The sequence below is a fragment of the Equus asinus genome, chromosome 8 (assembly GCF_041296235.1).
Source record: "Equus asinus isolate D_3611 breed Donkey chromosome 8, EquAss-T2T_v2, whole genome shotgun sequence".
NCBI lineage: Eukaryota > Metazoa > Chordata > Mammalia > Perissodactyla > Equidae > Equus > Equus asinus.
Genome location: NC_091797.1, coordinates 77536766 through 77550176, shown reverse-complemented (window position 1 = coordinate 77550176; position 13411 = coordinate 77536766). Strand labels below are relative to the sequence as shown.

Below are 13411 nucleotides of genomic sequence, written 5' to 3'. Positions count from 1 at the left end.
AAAGGATATGTGGGTTGCTTCCACCTTTTGACTATTGTGAATAACACTGCTATGAACACGGATGTGCAAACGTCTCTTCAAGACCCTGCTTTCAATGCTTTTGGATATATACCAGAAGGGGGATTGCCAGATCATATGTAATTCTATTTTTAGGTTTTTTTAGGAACCTCCATACTGTTTTCCATAATAGTTGCACCATTTATATTCCCACCAACAGTGATAAGAATGCCAACTTCTCCACATCCTTGTCAACACTTGTTATTTTCTATTCTTTTGACAATGGCCACCCTGATGGGTGTGAGGTCATATCTCATTGTAGTTCTGATTTGCATTTCCCTAATGATTAGTGATGCTGAGCATCTTTTCTCTGCTTATTGGCCATTTGTATATCTTCTTTGGAGAAATGTCTATTCAAGTCCTTTGCCTATTTTTTAATTGGGTTATTTGTTTTTTTGTTGTTGAGTTGTACAAGTTCCTTATATATTCTGGATATTAACCCCTTATCAGATATACGATTTGCAATTATTTTCTCCCATTCCACAGGCTGCCTTTTCACTCTGTTGATTGTTTCCTTTGACGCACAGAAGTTTTTAAGTTTGACGTAGCCCCATTTGTCTATTTTTTCTTTTCTTGCCTGTGCTTTTGGTGTCATATCCAAGACAACATCACTAAATCCAATGTCTGGAAGTTTTCCCCCTCTGTTTTCTTCTAGGAGCTTAATAGTTTTAGGTCTTACATTTAGGTCTTTAATCCATCTTGAGTTAACTTTTGTATGTGATGTCAGGTAAGGGTCCAACTTCAATCTTGTGCATGTGGATACCCAGTTTTCCCAACACCATTCGCTGAATAGACTGTCCTTTCCCTGTAGTGTCGTCTTGGCACGCTTGTCAAAAAATCATTTGGCCATATATTCAAGAGTTGATTTCAAGCCATTCCTTTTTATTGCTGACAAATAGTCCATAATGGAGATACCACAATTTCTTCATCTACTCACCAGTTGAAGTAATTTGGGTTTTGCCAGTTTTTGGTAATTACAAATAAAACCACTATAAACATTCATATACATATTTTGTGTGAATATACATTTTCATTTCTCCCGGGTACATACCCAGCAGTGAGATTTCCAGGTTGTATGGTGGATGCATGCTTAATTTTACAAGAAACTGCCCAATTTTTTTCCAAAGTGACTGTACGTTTTGCATTTCCACCAACAATGTTTGCGAATTCCAGTTGATCCAAATGCTGATGAAAACTCGGTATGGTCAGTTTTGTTTTCATTTTTGTTTTTAGCTATGCTAGTAAGTGCGTGGTGGTGTCTTATTGTGGCTTTATTAGTTGGCTTTTAATAAATCCAATCATCTTGTAATGGTACATTTTAATTACATTTTAACCTTGGGATGCCAAAAGAATTTGTTAAATATTAAATGAAGAAATGAAGTCTTCGTTTTTCTGTAGACAAATAGCCTCAAAAAATGGAAGTGGGCGGGCCTCTTGGTTCCACCTAGGGCACTGCTCTCTCCTCCCCCACTTCTGTTTCTGTTTCTGTCTCGTAAACATGTTTTCATCGTCGTCCTCAGGACCTGCAGGTAGTTCTGCTTTCATTCTCCCCTTACTGGCAGCCTGTTAGTGAATTCTTTGGAGGCCTGAACCTGCTTCATTTCGCCCTGTCACAGGGTCAGGCATTTCTGCTACAGCTTGTTTCAAGGCATGTACCTTTTGTTAACCAAATTTGTTGGAAAGAATGTGGAGACCAAAGAAAAGCAAATACAAGACTGGGTAAGTTTATGTCAAAAGCATTGACCTCACGTGGTTGGAGCATGTTTTTCATACGCCAAATCAGGACCCACGGTGTGAGAAGTATGCATACAGTTACAAAGACAATGAAAAAACTGGAATGTCCTGGGAACTTCAGACTCACCATGGCCATAGTTATGAAAAGTCTGGATGGAACCAACCCTAATTCCAAACCCCCAGATTCCCCGTCTCTACATCGTTGTCAGTTTATTAGGGGGGAGAAATGACGGCTAGATACGTTTGGATAAAGACTCAACTTGATGCCTCTTTTTTATGGAGAATCATTTGTGAATTCCTTAAAACAAATAATGAGAGTCCCTCCAATCTGAATTCAGCCACAAGTTCTGCCCTCAGAGGGCAGCTGCTTCCCATAGTTGGATTATAAGATATCAGTCGTATTTTAACTTTTGTCCCCTCCCAAAGGGAATCGACCTAAAAGTTTTTTCTTCAAATGTTTTCTGCAAGACATAAGAAGCTGGTAATTGTAACAGTTTCTGGGGAGAAGGGGGGCAGGAGGGTCACTCTTCAATATATTGTGCATGTATTAAGCTTCAATTAAAAGCTAATTGATTTTTAAATTAAATAACCACAACAATAAAACATTTAAAAAACATTTGTTCCCTCGCTTCATCATAGCATTCCTCTGTTCCATGAGGGGGAGCATTCAGAAAATAAGGCAAAAATCCTTTCCTCCTGCCACCATCTGCTTAAACTAGACTTGAAAGCAAATTTAAAAACTTGTAAACATTTTTCAAGTCTAAAAAATAATAAGATTAGACTCAGACAAATACTGTAGTCTCCTCTGCTTGTACTATAAGAAGTGCTTACTTTGAGGAATTAGCGAAAATGCATCTCAGGGCTCTTAAAATTGTTTAAAGGGATGGCACAGAGGGAGATCAGCTGGCTGTGGGGTAACTTCTGTTGGTCGTTGGTCACCGTGATTTGGTGGTGGCCCTCAGTTTTCACATTTCAGAGACAAAATCTTTCCAGATCAGCCCAGGATTACGGGGTTGTGGTAAGCAGACCTTCCAGAGATTAAGAGATGTCCTACTTATCCTTCAGATTTCACCTCCTCCAGGAAGCCCTCCTGCCCTGATCCACCAAGGAGTCGGACCTTCACAAATTTTGGAACAAGACCAGTCTGGGTTAATCCTGTTCCATCTCTTATTAGCTGGGTGATATTGAGCTATTGAGATATTGAGCTTAAACCTCCCTGATAAAAACCATCATACTGGGGCTGGCCCAGTGGTGCAGCAGTTAAATGCGCACGTTCCACTTTGGTGGCCTGGAGTTTGCTGGTTCGGATCCCAGGTGCGGACATGGCACCGCTTGGCACGCCATGCTGTGGTAGGCATCCCACATATAAAGTAGAGGAAGATGGGCATGGATGTTAGCTCAGGGCCAGTCTTCCTCAGCAAAAAGAGGAGGATTGGCGGCAGATGTTAGCTCAGGGCTGACATTCCTCAAAAAAAAAAAAAAAATCCATCATACTGACGTTTCCAGTTAAAATCAAAACTAGAGGGGTTTTACATATATATTTCTTTTCTCTTACACCTAAAGCTTGGTTCTCAACAATTCCAACATATTTTATTTTTGCTTATCTCAAAATACACATTTAGCATAGTAGTAAGTTTCAGAATAACAATATCAATACTATCACTAAGCACATGATTATTAAAAAACAGGTTAAGTTTCTTTTTTTAGCTGCACACGTGCATTTAATCTGTGTTTAGCATGCTGCCTCAGCTCCACATTTTTCTCTGACTGCTGTCTCTCAAGCTAGAGCTGCTCTGTTTCAAGTTCTCCAAAGAAGAAACACTTAATCTTCTGCAGGGATCGGGGCAAGGGGTCACAGGAGGGAAATCTGGCAGTAACGTGCCTAGTAGATATGTACAATTAACGATCTGTCTTCGGTCCCTCCTCTCACCCCAGGGGCCTGACCTTCAATCCCTGAGCCTCTCTGGGGTTCAGCCACTGCGACTTCCTTGCTCCTCATCGCATCTCCTTCTGCAAGACACAGGAGTTTCTCCACTCAGCCAAATCATCCATCCTCTTTCTATGATCTAGAAAGGATTTGACATCTCTCATGAGCAGCCAGCTTATCTCTCATCCTCTGTGAGTTTAGACCTTTCTGATTCCTTTTCTATCATTTTAGCAGTGTTTCAGGAGACAGCAGAGAGAACTGCGTGGGTTCCATTCGCCGTGTTTCTATAAGTTTCATGTAAACATTTTCCGTATCAGGCATAGAGAGTGGTATCGTGCCATGATTAAAAAGCACAATCTGGAGCCACGGTGTTTGGGTTCAGATCCCTAGTTTTGCCACTGGCTAGCAGCGTAACCTCGGGCATGCATTCTGTGCTCGGATTCCTCATTTACAAAATGGGGGTAACAGTAGTACCCATCGCAAAGTTGTATGTGTGGCACAGCACTGGGCACTCATTAAGCACTCCAAGAGCTCCAAAATGTTATTAAAGGAAGAATGCAGGCTTCTGTAGTTGGAAAGGATAAAGTGACATTGATTAACTCCACCTAAAGCTAAAGGAGAAAAATTGCTTCACCAGCTTTCTTGCTCTGAAGTTGGCTGTATTTTCCTCAGGGCTTAGCATTTCTGAAACATGCAGTTTCACTTTCTCCCTGCAGGTGGCAGCCTTTGTCACCAAAACTTTGTTCCTCACACAGGGCTGACCCTGAGGGGAAAACAAACTATTCTTTCATCGGTTCTATCATTCACTCAACAAACATTTACTGAGCACCTACTATGTGCCAAGGACCAGGGGAACAGCCGTGGTTAGGCACACAGCATGAGCCTTCTCAGAACTTAGAGTTTGCACCAGCTGTAGAACTTAATTCAAAGAAGCTAAGAGGACCTCCCAAGAAAACCTTCCGAGTGAATGTACACCTAGGAAGCACAAGCCCTAACCGGAGTCCTGACTCAGAGACAGAATGCCCTCCTGAGCGAAAATGACGCTCTAAAGGGCGTTACTTAACACCAGTGATTTTTCAGGCCTACTTGTCCTTCAAAGGAGATTTCCATCAGCTCCACCCACAGAGAAAAGGGTTGGGAGGCTAAAGGACATTGAGATAGTCGCCAACGCAGAAAGGGCGTGTTGGGGTGTTGGAGTGGGTGGACGAGAGGATTAGGAATTAAAGGCCCGAGATAACAACTCAAAATGTCCCCCAATTTTTAAGCCAAATATCTCCTTTTTAAGAAAAATTATCCAAAATTTCGAAATAAGATCAAGAGAGGGCAACATAGTTCTTCCCACGTCATCTAGGAGATGGTTTAACAAGCCCACCCAAGGATTAATTCTCTAGCAGGGGTCGGCAAACTTTTTCGGTCAAGGAACAAGATAGTAAATATTTCAGGCTTTCAGTCTCTACGCTGTGTGTCAGCTATTCAACCCTGTTGTCATGGCACTCTGTCGCTGTAGAGCAAAAGCAGCCTTAGACGGGATGGGAACAAATGGGTGTGGCTGTGTTCCAATAAAACTTTATTGGAAACCCAAGCAGCAGGACCACGTTTGGTCCACCAGCCGCGTGTGTCGGCCAAGGAATGTACCTTGGGTGGCCCAGCTATTTGCTATTGAGGAAAGACTCAGAATTTTGTCTGGTAGAGTTTCAAATTATTTCTCTCCAGTAGAAAAAAGAACCCCTCGGCTTATAGTTTTTATTACGCTGTGGAGATTAACCAGTTTCGTCTCTAAGTTTCCTACTTCCTCAAATGTCTACTTCCTTAAAATGCTCTTTGAACCAGCTTTACCGTCTTACTGTTTCCTCTTTAACAAGCTGAATACATTTTCGAAGCGTGCTCATTCTTTGTTTGAATGAGTCACGTCTTAACCTTTTGACGTTGTTTGTTATGCTTTCGTTGTTCCCTAGTAATTAGCAGTAAAACCCATTTCTAAGGGCCCTGTGTGACCATGGAGGGTAGCGAAGACAGCAGGATCTGTACCCCATTCTCTTGTCAGACTCAGAGGAGGGAAACCCCCTGGGGTGGGGACAGAGTTTTTGTGCCATTGGCAAGAAATAAAAAGAAAAGCCCATATAATTCCCCCCATATTCCCCTCCCCTCAGCCCAAATAAGGCATGATTCTTTACATTTCCAAAGATAGCCTTTGGGAGAAATCATTCCATCTTATCCAGTCTCACAGTTGATCTCTAGGATTTCACTCCCACATTTCAGTCCTGAACTCTGGCCTCCTCAAATCCATTTTTTTTTTTTTTTTTTGAGGAAGATTAGCCCTGAGCTAAAACCTGCCGCTAATCCTCCTCTTTTCGCTGAGGAAGACTGGCCTTGAGCTAACATCCGTGCCCATCTTCCTCTGCTTTATGCATGGGATGCCTACCACAGCATGGCTTTTGCCAAGCAGTGCCATGTCACCTGGGATTCAAACCGGCGAACCCCGCACCGCCAAGAATCGGAACGTGTGAACTTAACTGCTGCACCACCAGGCCAGCCCTTCAAATCCACTTTTTAAAGCAAGCCCTCACCAACCGTTATGGACTGAATGTTTGTGTCCCTCAAAATTCATAGGTTCAAGCCCTAACGCCCATATGACTGGAACTGGAGACCAGCTTCCAGGAGGTAAAGTTAAAAGAGATCATAAGGATGGAGCCCTAATCCAAAAGGACTGTGGCCTTATATGAAGAGGAAGCCATGTAGGACACAGTGAGAAGGCAGCCCTCCGAAAACCAGGAAGAGAGCCCTCGCCAGAACCCAACCCTGCTGCACCCTGATCTCAGACTTCCAGCCTCCAGAACTGTGAGAAAGTAAGTTTCTGTCGTTTAAGCCCCTAGTTTACAGCATTTTGTTATGGCAGCCTGAGCTAAGACATCACCAAACATATTCTCAGCCCGGGACATTTACACTTGCAGTTCCCTCTGCCTGGAATGCCCTTCCTCCAGAATTTTGAATGGCTGGTTGTTTTTCTCAAACTTTGATTTAGGTCTCAGATCAAATGACACCTTTTCAAGAGAGGCCTTCTCTGCCCACCCTAATATAGGCTCCCCACTCATTTCCCTGATTACTAGTGAGACTGGGTATCTCTTCATATGTCTATTGGGCATTTGGGTTTCCTCTTCTGAAATGCCCTTGTTAAAAAATAAATGGAAGGGGCCGGCCCAGTGGTGTAGCGGTTAAGTTCGCGTGCTCCACTGTGGTGGCCCAGGGTTCACAGGTTTGGATCCCGGGCACGGACCTACACACAGCTCATCAAGACATGCTGTGGTGGCATCCCACATACAAAATAGAGGAAGACTGGCATAGATGTTAGGTCAGAGACAATCTTCCTCAAGCAAAAAGAGGAAGATTGGCAACAGGTGTTAGCTCAGGGCCAATCTTCCCTACCAAAAAACAAAGAAACTTAGGCATATTCAAAATTTTAAGAGTTTATTTCAGCAAAAATCGATTCAAATCCAGCAGTGCCAAACTGGAAGTGGTCAGCAGCGCTCCACCATCAGGAGCTGGGGCTAAGATTTTTATAGAGAAGACCTGAAAGCAAAGCAAGGAAATTATTTCATTGGCTGTAGCTTAAGTAGTTGCCTTATGTGGGAAAGCCTGTGATTGGTTGACCCTAGGTTTCGAGTTCTTAACCTCGAGACATCTATAGGCTCAGCTTTTGGTTTGCTTATGTAGGCTGCTAGGGCATTAAAGCCACTTCAGTCTAACGGCCTCCTTGTTTAATTAATTTAACACCCTTTTGAACATTTTTTATATTTTTCTACTGAGTTGTTTCTTTTTCTTTATTAATGTGAATAAGTTCTTTATGTGCTCTAGCTACTAATCCTTTCTCGGCTGTATGCGTTACAAATCTCTTCTCTCAGGCTGTGGCTTATCATTTCATTTAAATATTTTTTTAATAGTGTCTTTAGTTGTGCAGAAACTCTAGCCTTTTTTAAAAATTTGTTTATTCTGGTAAAATATGCATAACATAAAATTGAAGACATCGTTTTAAAATGCACAGTTCAGTGGCTTTCAGTACATTCACATTGTTGTGCAACCATCCCCACCATCCACCTCCAGAACCCTTTCCATCTTGCAAAACTGAAACTCTATACCCGTTAAACACCAATTCCCTGCTCCCTCTGCCCCTCAGCCTCTGGCAACCACCATTCTACTTTCTTCTCTATGAATTTGGTTTCCCCAGGTAACCTATAAACAGAATCATACAGTATTTGTCTTTTTGTGTCAGGCTTATCTCACTTAACATAATGTCCTCAATTCACACATGTTGTAGCATGTGTCAGAATCTCCTTCCTTTTTAAGGCTGAACAATATTCCATCATATGTACATGTCACATTTTGTTTATCAACTCATCCATCAGTGGCCGCCTGCATTGCTTCCACCTTTCGGCTATTGTGGATAATGCTATTATGAACGTGGGGGAACAAATAATTGAGTCCCACTTTTCAATTCTCTTGCATATACACTCAGAAGTGGATCATACAGTAATTCTGTTTCATTTTTGAGGAAGGACTATACTTACCTCCACAATGTCTGCACCATTTTACATTCCCACCAATAGTGCACAAGAGTTCCAATTTTTCCACATCTTGGGTTAACATTTGTTATTTTCTGTTGTTTTTTTTTAAAACAGTAACCTGATGGGTGTGAGGAGGTATCTCATGGTGAGATCTTTTCTTATGCTTATTGGCCATTTGTGTATCTTCTTTGGAGAAATGTCTATTCAAGTCCTTTGCCCATTTTTAAATTTTTTTTGCTTTTGTTAAGTTGTAGGAGTTCCTTATATATTCTAGATATAAACCCCTTATCAGATATAACATTTGCATACATTTTCTCCCACTCCAATGGATTGTCTTTTCATTCTGTTGATAGTGTTCTTTGATGAATGGAAGTTTTAAATTTTAATGTAGTCCAATTTATCTTTCTTTCTTTTTTGCCTATGCTTTTGGTGTCATATCCATGAAATCATTGCCAAATGCAATGAAATAAAGTTTTTCTCCTACGTTTTCTTCTAAGAGTTTTATAGTTTTAGTTCTCATATATATGTCTTTGATCCATTTTGAAGAACTTTTAACTTTTAATGTAGTCAAACCGATTAAAATTTTCCTTAACAGCTTGTACGTTGTTATATATGATTGAAGCCACCATTTCTTTTTTTTTTTTAAAGATTGGCACCTGAGCTAACAACTGTTGCCAATCTTCTTTTTTTTTCTTTCTGCTTTTTCTTCCCAAATCTCCCCCAGTACATAGTTGTATATTTTAGTTGTGGGTACTTCTAGTTGTGGCATGTGGGATGTCACCTCAGCATGGCTTGATGAGCGGTGCCATGTCCACGCCCAGGATCCAAACCAGAGAAACCCTGGGCCGCCGCAGCAGAGTGCACGAACTTAACCACTTGGCCAGGGGGCCAGCCCCTGAAGCCATCATTTCTTCTCCCAGTACTCTATATTATCTTCTAAGAGTTTTAAAGATTTCCTTTTAAGCCCCAGAATGTATTCTTGTATAGGGTGTGAGTTAGGGATCCAACTTAATTTTTTTTCCCAGAGGGATAACCAATGTCCTCACAGCATTTCTTAAATAATTAATTTTTTCCCACTCCTCTGTAATATTACCTCAGCTTGCTCTCAAGTTTCCAGATAGGCATGAGTCTCTCCTCCCTCTTAATGTTTACCTGGCTGAGCCGTCAAAAACTCCTTTCCCTTTCATATCTGTCTGGGTGTCTACTAAGATCACAGTTTTAGCTTTAAAAGATCTCTGCCTTCCTCCAGTTTACTCAGCCGGCCTCCCTGTATTTGTCTTTCACTCCTCCACTGGTTCTGTTCTGGTAGCATGACAGAAGCATGTTTTTTTAATTGAGGTATATTTGACATATAACATTATATTCGTTTCAGGTGTATAACAAAATGATTGGATGTTTGTATATATTGTGAAATGATCACCACAATAAGTCTAGTTAACATCTGTCTCCATACATAATTACCACAAAAAATTTTTTTCAGGCCAGCCCTGTGGCCGAGTGGTTAACTTCGCGGGCTCCGCTGCCACGGCCCAGGGTTTCACTGGTTCGGATCCTGGGCGCCGACATGGCACTACTCATCAAGCCATGCTGAGGCGGCATCCCACATGCCACAACTAGAGGGACCCACAACTAAACATACACAACTATGTATCAGGGGGCTTTGGGGAGAAAAAGGAAAAGTAAAATCTTAATAAAAATAATTTTGAAAAAGGAAATAAAATCTTTAAAACAAAAATCTAGTTCCTCCTTAATTTCCTGAGCAAACTTGTTTCCCAAAGACAAAGACTTTTAGGCATAAGCTTCATTAACTGCCTTCTTAGTTTTTAGGTTTTCATCAGCTTTCTCTACCTCAACCCACAAAGAAGCATATTTCTTATATAATAAAGACCTTGTTCTTTTCATTCATTTTCATTAATAAAATATACCCCTATTCTGTGAGTAAAGTCAGAGTCTGGGCTCCCCAAATCCATAGCAATGATCAAGGCTTATGCAATTAACAAATGAGAGCCAACTTGAGATCCCAGTGGTGGGGTGAGCCTTACCAGCGTGTGACAAGCCAACTGCAGGCAAGAGATCAGCCCCTCCCCGGGTCCTGCTCATGACCACGAATGAAGATCAGAACAATCTGCAGAAGAAGATTGGGGGCTGCTGACTTGGCAGCACCCACCTACACCCTGTGTTCATGCTGTAAAAAGGTTACAACCCCACAAACAAGAGCTCTGTCAACCCCGTAGAATTTAGCTGCCTTTGCTGTTTAAAATCAAGCCTGGAGCTTTGCTGAAAGATGTAATACAAGAAGCAAAAATCTACCCACCAGAGCCTAAACGTTTGTAAGCTAAAGCTCTGTCGTCTTTAAAGTAAGCAATCCCGAGGAGAGAAAGGCTCCCCCCCCCAACTCCCCCTCCCATAACCTAATCCCTGTCCCAGCCACCTGCTGAGGTCAAAGCCGTGCTCACGTGGGTAAGGTCAAGGCCTGCCCCAGAGGTCCTTGTATTCAGGCCCCTGCCAGGTGAAATCTTGCTGAACAACTGTAGCTGTCACAAACTACCCAGGTCAAGAACCCACTTGACTCATAATTACCTTTAAGCCTGGAGCCCTGATCACACTGGAAACCTGATCTCCAAGTGTTATTTCAGCCCCCAGATGTCAGTCCTCATGGCTCTCCAAATTTTCTGAAGAGAAAATTAACATGTTGGGGTTTACAAGGTGATAATTAATGACCCCCCCCTCTTGGCCTTTCCAAATTCTAAACCCACGGAGAAGGAGAGGTATGAATCAGGCTGCTGGAGCTCAAAAGGGTCAGTTTTATTGGGAAGGCTGAGTGGAGAACGTGGTTTCGTTGTGCACAGGATGCCCTCTGGAGGACACTGATTTACCCGTCACAGGCTGGGCTACTGCAGACCTCCCCCAGAGGGCCCGACTCCCCATGGCGGAGGCAGAAACATGAGCATCTAAAGGTCAGGCCACTGAAAGAAAGAAAAGAGGGAAAGAGACTGGGCAGCGTGCTCAGCACCTTCTCCCGAACCCACCAATGAGACCCACTCCCCTCGAGGAGGTATGAAAGGAGGAGGTTGGAAGTTTCCTTCACTAGTTCTACTGACAGTGGCAGTTCCCTCTTCTCCATGTAAATAAGCGGAGAAGTTCCCTTCGAACAGCTGTCTTTGGTTTGGGGACCTTTTTCTGGATTCAATAACTGTAGCCATGTTCACAGGATGTGTTAGTCAGGAATCCCTGTTTTGCAAGCCAAACTCAAAGTGGCTTAAGCAAAATAGGGAATTAATATGAGTTCAGGGACTGATCTTCTTTCAGGCAAAGCTGGATTCAGGGGTTTGGTGGATGCCATGAGGCCTCTGCTGCTTACCATCTCTAGGCTCTGCTTCTCTCTGTCTTGTCTTCATTCTCAGGCTGGCTCTTCCCAAGTAGTGGCAAAGATGGCCATCGGCAGTTCCAAGCCTGCATTCCACCAGCTTAGAAACCCTGCTGAGAATTTCTCCTTAATACTTTCAGCAAAATCCCAGAAGGGAGTTTCATTGGCTTTGCTTGAGTCATGTACCTTCTCTCTGGACCCAACTGTGACCAAGAGAAAGCAATGCTCTGATTGGTCAGACCTGAGCCATGTGTCCACCTCCATCGAGCCAGTTCCACGGAAACTGCGTCAACCAAGAGGACGATGAGTTATTCCTCCATGGAAAATCAAAATACTACTCTCAGAGAATGGGGGGAGTGGATGCTAGATGGGAAAACACAACCATCACACACAATGCAAAGCATGATGAGTTCATGGAACAAACAGCCTACGGCTACTTCCTTCAAAAGGGCCTCCAGGGCAGGCACCAGGAGTCTCCAGGACACCTGTCCAGTTCAGCCCAGCTCCACCCACTGACTTGCTATGGAATGAACATGTCACTCACCTCCCTTTCCTCAGCTGTAAAATAAGTTGCTTGTTCTATGTGATCTCAGGTTCTCTTAATCAACAGCATTCACTTGTTAGGTATTTATTTAGCACCCATTATAGGCCCGGCACTGTTCTGGACACTTGAGATAAAGTAGTGAATAGAATACACAAAATCCCCTGTTCTTGGGGCCGGCCCAGTGGTGCAGCAGTTAAGTTCACATGTTCCGCTTCGGCGGCCAGGGGTTCAGATTCCGAGTGCAGACATGGCACCGCTTGGCAAGCCATGCTGTGGCAGGTGTCCCACATATAAAGTAGAGGAAGATGGGCACAGATGTGAGCTCAGGGCCAGTCTTCCTCAGCAAAAAGAGGAGGATTGGCAGCAGTTAGCTCAGGGCTAATCCTCCTCAAAAAAAAAAAAAAATCCCGTGCTCTTATGGAACTTACATTTTAGTCATGGGGAAGACAAACAATAAACAAAATAACAAGTCCTAGGGACTATCAACAACAATGCAGACGAGACTGTCAGGTGGTCATGTGTTTAAACAGGTGCTCAGGGCAGATGGTGCAGGTAATGCACATTAAGTGCTGTCTAAGGGAGCTATTGTTCTCACTTTCATTACTGTTCTTATTACTGCTATTATTATTTTTTATTTTAATTATTTTGTATTATTTTTTCATTATTACTGGCGTATTAAAAGCACTTGGTGACCGCTTGGTGTCTCCAGCATTAAGTGCCCTCAGCATAGCATATAGGGCCCTCTGTAGCAGGTCCTAAACTGCTTTTTTAATTGAGATGGAATTCACATACCACAACATTCACCCTCTTAAAGTGTACAATGTTTTCCAGCATATTTATAAGGTTGTGCAACTATCACCATTATCTAATTCCAGAACATTCTCATTACCCCCTCTCCCCCCCAGAAAACCCCACACCCGCACCCATTAGCAGTCACTTCCCATTCCCCCTCCCCCCTGCCTCTGGGAACCACTAATCTGCTTTCTGTCTCTATGGGCTTGCCTATTCTGGACATTTCACATAAACAGCCTCACACAATATGTGGTCTTTGAGACGGGTTGCTTTAATTTAGCATAGCATTTTCGTGGTTCATCTATGTTGAAGCGTGGATTAGCACGTCATTCCTTTTTATGGCCAAATAGCTCCTAAACTATTTCCCTAGCCCCACTTCTGTTATTCCTCGATTGAAACCCTCAGGTGGAGCTACACCAGACTGCCTGTTC

At 42.8% G+C, this 13411-nt stretch overlaps 1 long non-coding RNA gene across 2 annotated transcripts; it reads right to left on the bottom strand.

The window, feature by feature from the left end:
• Positions 1 to 7177: 7177 nt before the first annotated feature.
• Positions 7178 to 11772, bottom strand: LOC123288092 (uncharacterized). 2 transcript variants are annotated; one of them, XR_011505328.1, is made up of 5 exons: positions 11639 to 11767; positions 11154 to 11243; positions 10858 to 10949; positions 10320 to 10402; positions 7178 to 7285 (listed from the first exon to the last, which is right to left on the bottom strand). It is a non-coding gene; the product is annotated as an uncharacterized lncRNA (long non-coding RNA). The 2 variants fall into 2 exon arrangements; XR_006531625.2 differs by lacking the exon at positions 11154 to 11243 and having other exon boundaries at positions 11639 to 11772.
• Positions 11773 to 13411: the final 1639 nt, after the last annotated feature.